Here is a 10,143-nt window from a genome sequence, read left to right on the forward strand (position 1 = left end):
CAGCCTCCAGTCTCCTAGAAAGACAGTCTACTAGATTTTGGAGAATGGCTGTAGGGATTTTTACCTGTTCAGGCGTAAGAGTATTAGTGAGGTCAGGTACTGATGTCGGGCAAGATGGAGTGGTGTGAAGTCAGTCTTCCAATTCACTCCAAAGGTGTTCAGTGGGGTTGAGGTCAGGGCTCTGTGCAGGACACTCAATTTCTATCACACCAACCTTGACAAACCATGTCTTCTTGGACCTCACTTTGAACAGAAGCACTGTCCTGGTGAAACAGTTCCAGTTATGGTAAATCGTTATGTTAAATAAAAAATATAAAGACATTCTAGACAATTGTATGCTTCTAACTTTGAGGCAGCCATGTGGGGAAGACTCGCATATGTATGTCATGATCAGTGTATGTGTAGTGTATGTGGTCTGCTGTGCCACATTGAGCTGTTTATCTAGGGGCACAGGTCTAGCCTTATGGGTAGTGGGCATGGATGACCCTTCAGTAACGTCAATAAAAGACAAAACCATGGCATGTTCAGTCAGAATGGGGCTATTAGCAACACTGGATGCAGTCTGTTGCAGACTTTTGAATGCATTGAATTTGCATGTCATCCATAACCTACAACCACAGATTGTACCAATATATAACAATACCACTGCCAGTATTGTTATATAGATATATTAGATATTCTGCAAATAAATTATTACTGGTTGTATTTAAATTACAATGCACCTTTTTCTCCAGTCTACCAAATTAGCTTGCTAACATTACTGTTACTGAAAAGATTTTAGAAAAAAAAAAGAAAAGAAAAGAAAAAAAGGATCTTGTAAGCAGATTGTAACCGGTTTTTATAGTAAGAACTTGGCAATGGTAAGGTTAGTAGAGAGAGAGAGAAAAAACTGTTTGCTGGTACTGATAGTTAACAGCTTTTCGAGAAAGCTTTTTATTTTTATTTTAAAATATTTTACCTCTGTGCCCATATTCTGTGCGAGACTAGAGCACTGGAAAACTTTTCTCAGGAAGTCCGTCACTAGAGGGCACTGCAACATTCCCATTTATCCAAACCCTAGCACTGCAGAAGGTTTCAAGGCATTACAATAGTTCTATCACACAACCAATTAATAATAATAAATATATCAAATATAAAAGAGAAGAGGAGGGAATTGTTGAAATCAAATTATTGGTACTAATGACTATGTGATCATGCTTAATTTGTTCATTCACTCATCTTCTGTAACCGTTATCCTGGTTATAGGGAATGTGGAGTTTAACCAGGGAACTCTGGGGTGCAAGATAGGAATACACTCTGGTTGGGACACCAGTCCATTGCAGGGCACCAAACAAACATGGATACACCCACACTTAAGGGTTAATCCATCTAGTGGCATGTTTTGGGTATGAAACTGAAGAGCCCAGATACACCCCACATTAACCTAGTGAGAGAATGGGAAACTGCACAGACAGTTAGTGAAACTAAGGATCGAATTGGAGGCCCTGGAGTAATGCTACCTGCTGTGCTACTGTGGATATATAACTGCCAGGATGTACCATAGCTAAAGATTTGATCATCAGATGGCACTTTCTCAGGTTTCTTTTGACATGGGGGAAACGGGTTTAGACATGTTTAGAAACAAGCCTGCTATGTCGTTTTGATTGAAAGTACACAGAGAGTATGCCCTTTCTTTAATTCTTCATCATCCTTGTCTTGGCATCTTGTAAGTTTTTAAATGTTTTCACTGGAGAATACTATATTTTTAGGTCAGAAAACAGAAAAGAATATGGCTTGGTTTGAGGGTGACAGAACCAAGTACACAGTCATGTTATCAGGAGGAGTTTCCGCAGATTACTACCAAGTGAGAGGCATAAGGTGTGCAAGGATTTCTTCAGTACATCAGTGCCTGCTTTCAGATAATGCTCTTTGAGGTTCTGGAGTGATAAGCCTCTTAGAATAATGGGTGGCATAATTTACTTGGCATACTACATCCATTATAGTGTACACAAATGTCATCTTGATGATGGGAAGAGGGTAAAAGGAAGTTGTAAAAAAAAATGGTTCTTGGAGATCCCTAATATTTATATGTTGTTAGAACTGAGTTAAATGCAGTAATATCTTTGTGGAAGTATCTTCATCAACCTCCTCAGGTTTGTACAGTAAGCTGGAGATTAATTATAGGTATTTTGTCCTACAAAACACTTTTTGTGTGTTTTTTTCTTTACAAACACAATATTTTACTATATTACTATAGTAGGTCTACTTAATGACATTTTACAGTGCTATTTAAAAAAAAAAATGTGTGTAGGAATTCTTAAATGAATTTTAAAAAGCCCAAAGTGTTCTTGTCAGATTTTATCTGAGGAGTCAGGTATAGCAAGAAATGCATTGATTGAAAAAGGGGGAAAATATTAATAGATAAACAGGCTTAACATCCATCTTTGTCAGAGGCCTTCTTTCTCAGAATGAATAAACAACCCCTCGAATATAATCTAGTGACCTTCACGCCAGCAAGGCATTGTCCTCCTTTCTGCCTTTAGGCTCTCTATAATATGCAAGGAATAAAACGTAATAGTGTGCCCTGTTCTAGGAAAAGCAAATGTACTTACATCTCTGACTATTATAAAGTGCTGCCACTGGAGATTCATTAAAAAAATGCAGAATAAATGTTTCCTCACAGATAACTTCACCATATCAACAATTACACATTTTGAAATGATCAGTTTATCTGAATCATCTGCCATCTGTCCCTGTGTATGTTACTATAGAAATGCTAATGTATTAGAGTGAGCACATTCATATAAACCTGTGATTTGTCTTGTAGCTGAAGTGTCAGAGCCATGCTGAAAATGAATCAACACCTCCTGGTCAATCAGATTTGAGACTTCAACAGTCTAATTTGGCTATGCTAAACTACAAGGTGTAAGTGAGTGTGTGCATGTGCATAGTGCCCTGTGATAGACTGGTGTCCAATCCAGGGTGTCTTCCTGCCTCATGCCTAGTGTTCCTAGCAAGTACTGAAGATATATGAAAGAATAAAGGAATTTCCCTGGATGTGCTTTTCTACTGCCGAATGATTTTAAAAGTACATAGGTGTGATCATTGTGCAAGACAAACATTATATTGCCACAATTTAGAGGTTTAATTATAATCAAAACAAATATAAAAGAAGCTATAAACATGTGGCAAAAACACTAAGGCAAGGAATAAACTTGACAGAAGGACCAGAACAGAAGTGAGACAATTAAAGCAAGACAAAAGTGCAGTGAAAACAGTCTCTCTCTCTCTCTCTCTCTCTCTCTCTCTCTCTCTCTCTATATATATATATATATATATATGTACACACTCTCACACACACACACACACACACACACAATGCTCATTAACTAGAATGTGATTCAGGTGCAGATGGTCATGTGAACGTGATGTAATGCAGTGGCTGCTGGGAGCTGTAGTCCAGAGTAGCCTCTGGGATATCCATGACAGAACACCCCCCACCTTTACGCGCGGCTCCTGACACGCTTACTAAGTCCGGGAGGGGGTCCTGGACTCCCAGACCAGATGTCCCCAAGTGTTCCAAAGTTCCCTTGAATGTCATCTCTTGCAGAACCATAAAGAGGACGCTTGGCATGTTTTCTGGAGTACGGATGTGGGACGGTCTCTTCCGTACCACAGAGAGATGACAATATCCCCAGTCTGGCTTGGGCGTGGAGCTATAGACACCAGACAGCCAGCGGGGGGAACGAAGCTCAAGGCGGACCCTGAGAGGGGAGCGAGGTTAACCATGGACCTAGAGGGGCAAGCAACGCTCTCCGTGAGGCCAGATAGGGGAGTGAGGTTCTCGGCGAGGCCAGAGAGGGGAGCGAGGTTCTCCATGGGGCTAGAGAGGGGAGCGAGGTTCTCCACGAGGGCAGAGGGAGGAGTGATGCGATCCATAAAGCATGAGGGGGGAGCGACGTCCTCTGTGGAGCAGGAAGGGGGAGCGACATACAGCGCGAAGCAAAGAAAAGGAGCAATGTCTTCAGCAGAGCATGGAGGCAGAGCAACGTCCTCAGAGGATCAGAATGGCAGAGCGACGTCCTCAGCCGAGCAGGAAGGCAGAGCAACGTCCTCAGTGGAGTAGGAAGGCGGAGCAATGTCTGAATCAGAGCCTGGTGCCTACACCAGAGCCTGGTGTAATGACGTCCGAGGCGGAGCAGGGAAGAAAAGCAGAGCTTTTGGCTGCACTCGGAGGCGGAGCAACGTCTTCAGCTGAACGGGGATGCTGAGCAGCATCCTCAGACAAGCAGAGAGGCTGAACAACGTTCTCCGTCGACACATATATACAGTGCTGTATAAAAGTATTTGTCCCCATCCTGATTTCTTCTCTTTTTGTGTATATCTCATACTAAATTGTTTCATAGATTGAAACAAAATCTAAGAAAAAACAAAGGCAACCTGAGTAAACACAAAATACAGTTTTTAAATGATAATGCTATTTATTGAAGCAAAAATGTTATCCAATACCAACTGGGCCTTTATGAAAATGTATTTGCCTCCGTAGTTACTAATTCCCCAAATTTATGAAACTGCATTCATAATGGGATTCAGCTGGACTAGATGCAACCAGGCCTGATTACTGCAAACCCTGTTCAATCAAATCAACACTTAAATAGAACTTTTTCAACAGCATGACGTTGGTTAAAAGGTCTTACCCGGTAACACGGTATCCACGGTACCCGGTAAACATGTATTCCGCTATCTACCAGAAAATCCTAAAGGAGAATGTCGGGTCTTCAGTCTGTAAGTTGAAACTCAAGTGCAACTGGATTATGCAGCAAGACAATGATCCAAAACATAGGAGTAAGTCCTAGTCCTAGAAGTAAGTGAAAGACCGATCTTCAGTTATCAGAAGCATTTGGTTGCAGTTGTTGCTGCTAAAGGTGGCACAACCAGATTTTAAGGGGGCAAGTAGTTATTCAAAAGGGTGATAGATGTTGGAAAACTTTTTTGCTTCAATAAAATAAATAAATAAATAAATAAATAAATAAAAACTGTACTGTGTGTTTACTCAGGTTGCCTTTGTTTTATGTTGTATTTTGGTTGAAGATCTAAAATGATTTCATATGAGATGAAAAACAAAAGAATTACTTTTTCACAACACTGTAACCAGCTATAGTATTACTGGCATAAATGTCAGCATTGTTGAAAGAGCATCCTGATACAGCTAGGTTTAAGCCAACTCTTTCATGGGTGAAGCTTGGATCCAGGCAGGGAAAACTATGCCTATGACTACAGCACTGAGGTGGTGTTCCCAATAGCATAGACTGGTTCCACACACCCGGTATACAAGGACTTTGAATCCTACTATGTCTGGTGATTTTTGGTGTTGTTGGGCCAATTAAAAAGTTGTCTTAGTGTGGAAAAATAATTATAAATTAAGATCTTGTGTGGATTCTCATGGGCATTGTAAATTTCATTTCAACTGCCTTCAGGAAGTTTATTATTTTACAGGGAAGGAAGTCATCAGCCACAGCAGCAAAACCAATTGCTTCTGTTTTGAGTAATTTGTTGATGTGTCATGGGGCTTTGGGTAAGCTTGATCCTTACATGTCCTTATGTTACCCAGAGCAGTAGAAGCCTGGTTGCTTACTGTAAATGAAAAAGCCAGATGAATGAGAAAATATGAACGAGGCTTCCCAAAGATCAATAAGCCATAACATAATTTACAAGCTATGACATCAACACCAGTGGCAGGTGGTGGAGGACCTGGGAAACTGTGAGCTTTCTCAGGCACAGAACTGTGTTGTTTATTTCTGAAATGTTCTTGTGCAACTACAACTAAACGCATCATGTACTAGGGAATTTTGAAATAGTATTGAAGACAAAGTCACTAATTGACACATATACCTTACAGCACAGTGAAATACTTTTTCTGCACAAGGGCTCAACAGTGGCAGATTGGCAGTCACCACTGCCACATGTTAATGTATTCACCATTAAATCACCAAAAACTATTTGTTAATATATATATATATATATATATATATATATATATATATATATGTGTGTGTGTGTGTGTGTGTGTGTGTGTGTGTGTGTGTATGTATGTATGTATGTTTGTATTGGACTGTTCAAGATAACTGGACTTCTTTACATCTAAAGCAGCCTGGTCCCAATGAGGCACTCAACCGATCAGAAGTAGAAAAGAAGTTTTAAGGAACTGCAGCCTGTGCTCATCATCTCATTTCAGTTAAAAACACTCGAATGTGCTTGGTTTTTCCTCGAAAAGTATGACCTGCTGCAATCCCAAGCTGTATTACTTGAACACCACCTTGTTTGGAACAGCCATCCACTCCTACAGCTACCCACTTATAATACTTATGATACTAAGCTCTATCTTGTCCCCTGCACTGTAGGGTGCATTTCCTCAATGAAGACTCACCACCTCTGAGTCAACCTTTCAAAGACAAGAGCTTTTTGTTGTTTCTCACTCTAACATACCATCACCTTCAAGCTTAGGTCACTCCCCCCAGCAAAATTTGCCAACCAAAGATTCTTACTGATCATACAGATTTCCTCCTTATGACATTAGGAAGATGATGCAATGTTCATGACTGTTTCCCAAGGCACTTGTAAATGACTTCCATTCATCATCAGTAACATCATTATCCATTATCCTGGTTAGGGTTGTGGTGGATCCAGAGCCTATCCCAGAAACATTGTTGTGTACTTTGAAAACACCCTGGATGGGATGCCAGTCCATCACAGGGCACCATGCACAAACACTATCCTAGTAAACCCATCTATGATCCAAGTCATAACACCCTCATACATCTCACTAAAGCCTAAAACCAGTCTCTTTGTACTTGTAGTTCCACAATGGTGGAACGAACTTCATTTGTTATGAAGATGCTTTCTTGGCTTCTTCATGTACTGCCTGAAGACACAGCTATTCTGAAAGCACCTAAATATTGTAAAAACACTTTTGGCACTTGCTGTCTGTGTATTCTATTGAATTAAATTTAAAATTCTCACATTTAAGGCCCCACTTAATCATGCTCCCACTTACCTCACTAACCTCTTGGAGAACTACACCTCTCCCCGCTTACTGTGATCCTCCTCATCAGGTCTACTAGCAATATGAACTTTAGCACCATGGGTGGAAGAGCCTTTAGTCACATTGCCCCTAAGCTCTGGAATTCCCTTCCCCATCACATCCGCAACTGTGAATCCATTTCAAGATTCAAAAGTTCTTTAAAAGCTCACCTCTTCAGGCTTGCATTTTCTCTGTGATATGGTTACATAATACTTAATTTTAATATGTGTTTTAGTGTTTTATATATAATATTGTATTATTGTGTTTTAGTGTTTTGTGAATTGAATTTGCATGTTGTATTTGTGAAGTGACCTTGGATGTCATGAAAGATGAAATGTATTATTATTATTATTATTATTATTATTATTATTATTATTATTATTATACTGTATGTGTATATGTGTCAAGGCATGGTCTATTTTGTCCTGTGATTACCCTATTGATGTTAACCTGGGTACTTCCTGGTTACTCATATTTCTCCCTTATTGTTATTCTTAGCATTTATGACAAGATACATGATTTAATAGGTTACATGTATACATTTGTCAGTTTCCCTACCTTTTTACTGCTGTAACCAGATGAGGGAAATGAAGGAACTACAGTAGGCAGTAGATCCGGCTTTGCACTGAGACTCCACATCATTGTGACTACGTAATTAGCTAGAATAAAATGAGCAACTAATGCTAGAGGAACTATATGCTCCAGTTTACAAAGGTTGCCCGTCACAACAGCTTTGTAATGATATATTATGATGTACCACAAAAATTCTGGAAGTAGCTCTCATTTTAAACTGCAGTGTTCCTTCTACTTTGTAGTGGTGCAATAGTTCATATTTAGATTTTTGTATTATTACAAATAAGACAGATTTATGAAGAACATTCAATTAAAGCAAGTGTATAAATGCCTGTGAAGAACTGAAAAATTGAAAGTCTCCAACATACTCCTTGGATGTGTTTACATGTCTCTTCTGTCGCTCTTGTTATCGACGCTCTCCCAAGGACTCTTCACTCCACCCCTGTCATTAAGGCTCAGAAAGGCAAACCTATCAGAATTCAGAGTGTTAAACATTCAGTGTCACTAGATTCTCTTGCTGTTGGGAAAAAAACACAATCTTCTGTAAAAACGAATGACAGCAGAAGACATCCATGTAAAGATTAAATCTTTATCTTTAATAATAAAAAAGTGCTGTTATTATGATACTAAATGTTTCAAATCTACATTTTAACACCATGTTTCAGGTAACAGGTTAGGGGGTTTGTGTATGGAAAGCAACAGCCAAAAAAAGGTTTATTACTTTCAATAAATCTAGCACATTTGCCTCACACCTCCAGGGTTGAGGGTTTGATTCCTGCCACTGTCCTGTGTGTGCAGAGTTTGCATGTTTTCCCCGTGTTTCAGGGGTTTACTCTGGGTACTCCGTTTTCCTCCCCCAGTCCAAAGACATGCATTCTAGGCTGATTGGCATGTCCAAAGTGTCCATAATGTGTGAATGGGTGTGTGAATGGGTGTGTGATTGTGCCCTGCGATGGATTGGCACCTCGTCCAGAATTTACCTCGCCTTGTGCCCCATGCTCCCTTGGATAGGCTTCAGGTTCCCCGTGACCCTGTGTAGGATAAGCGTTACAGAAAATGGATGGATGGATGGACATCTGAGCTGAGATAATAAAGGTGTCCATAGATTTCCTTTTAAAGGTGAAGGGCACCCTGACTGCAAAAAAGGTTTAGAATACCAGACTATACTGCAAGCAAACATGCTGAAGCTTGACAATTAATACATTCTTATTTATTTACTTATGGGCAGGGGTGGCCAGTGGCACCTTCGCATGGAGCAAGGACACACTTATTATTGTCGTTGTCAGTGCAGATACAAAACACCATATGATGTGAAATCTTGCTTACTTAGTCATGTTAGTTTGAGAAATTAAAGAATACACCCCTATCTCTGGGAAAAGTTCATTTCAACAGCACTATCAATGACTGTGATGTTTTGCAGAAACAGTCACATTTAGCTAGCTACAGTAACACCAAAGCACACTAGGCCACAGTGAACAAACAGATGAGCAAACTTTGGTCAAACATCTTTACGCTAACATTTGGAGGCATAAAATTGGGTATCTTTAGTGTGTTATTAGCTACCACTGATTCAATTCAATTCAATTCAATTTTATTTGTATAGCGCTTTTTACAATAGACATTGTCTCAAAGCAGCTTTACAGAAATATCAACATGGTATACAGATATTAAAGGTGTGAAGGTACTGATGATATTGAATTCGTAACACTATTGTTTAAGACAGGGGTTCCCAAACCAGGGATTGTGGCCCCATGTGGGGTCGTTTGAGTTACAAATTTACAAATATGGGGCGGCTGTGGCTCAGGTGGTAGAGCAGGTTGTCCACTAATCGTAGGGTTGGCGGTGCGATTCCCGGCCCACATGACTCTACATGCCGAAGTGTCCTTGGGCAAGACACTGAACCCCAAGTTGCTCCCGATGGCAAGTTAGCGCCTTGCATGGCAGCTCTGCTACCATTGGTGTGTGTGTAAGTGTGTGTGTGAATGGGTGAATGAGACACAGTGTAAAGTGCTTTGGATAAAGGCGCTATATAAGTGAGCCATTTACCATTTACAAATGGGGTTATAAAAGAAACTCACAATCTCCTCTTTTGTTTGATTTATTTATTTACAAATGACAAATAATAAAGATGGATATTGTATGCTAATATTTTAAATTGTTACTGGGATTCACATTCAACTAAGCCACATTTAAATTCAAGGTGTACATACTGTACTACACTAGTCTTTTTCAAGATCCTGAATTGAGCAAATAAATGGACACATTTCCCTGTCGGTCTAAACAAACTAGTTAAACAAACTAGTGTTGTGTTTCAAATCGCATATTTATGTTCTATTCTAGACCATTATTTCACTAACTGGTTTTCTTATTGCAGTTAGTATTTGAATCTTAAAAAACTTCTTATGTAGCTGTCAAACCTAGAGAAAAGTCTTTTTTTGTTAGTTTGTTGTTGTTCTTGTTGTTGTTTTGTGTACCAGTCTTCTGGATTTTCTAGATTAGTAAATACTTTT

This window comes from Ictalurus furcatus, chromosome 6 (genome assembly GCF_023375685.1).
Source record: "Ictalurus furcatus strain D&B chromosome 6, Billie_1.0, whole genome shotgun sequence".
NCBI lineage: Eukaryota > Metazoa > Chordata > Actinopteri > Siluriformes > Ictaluridae > Ictalurus > Ictalurus furcatus.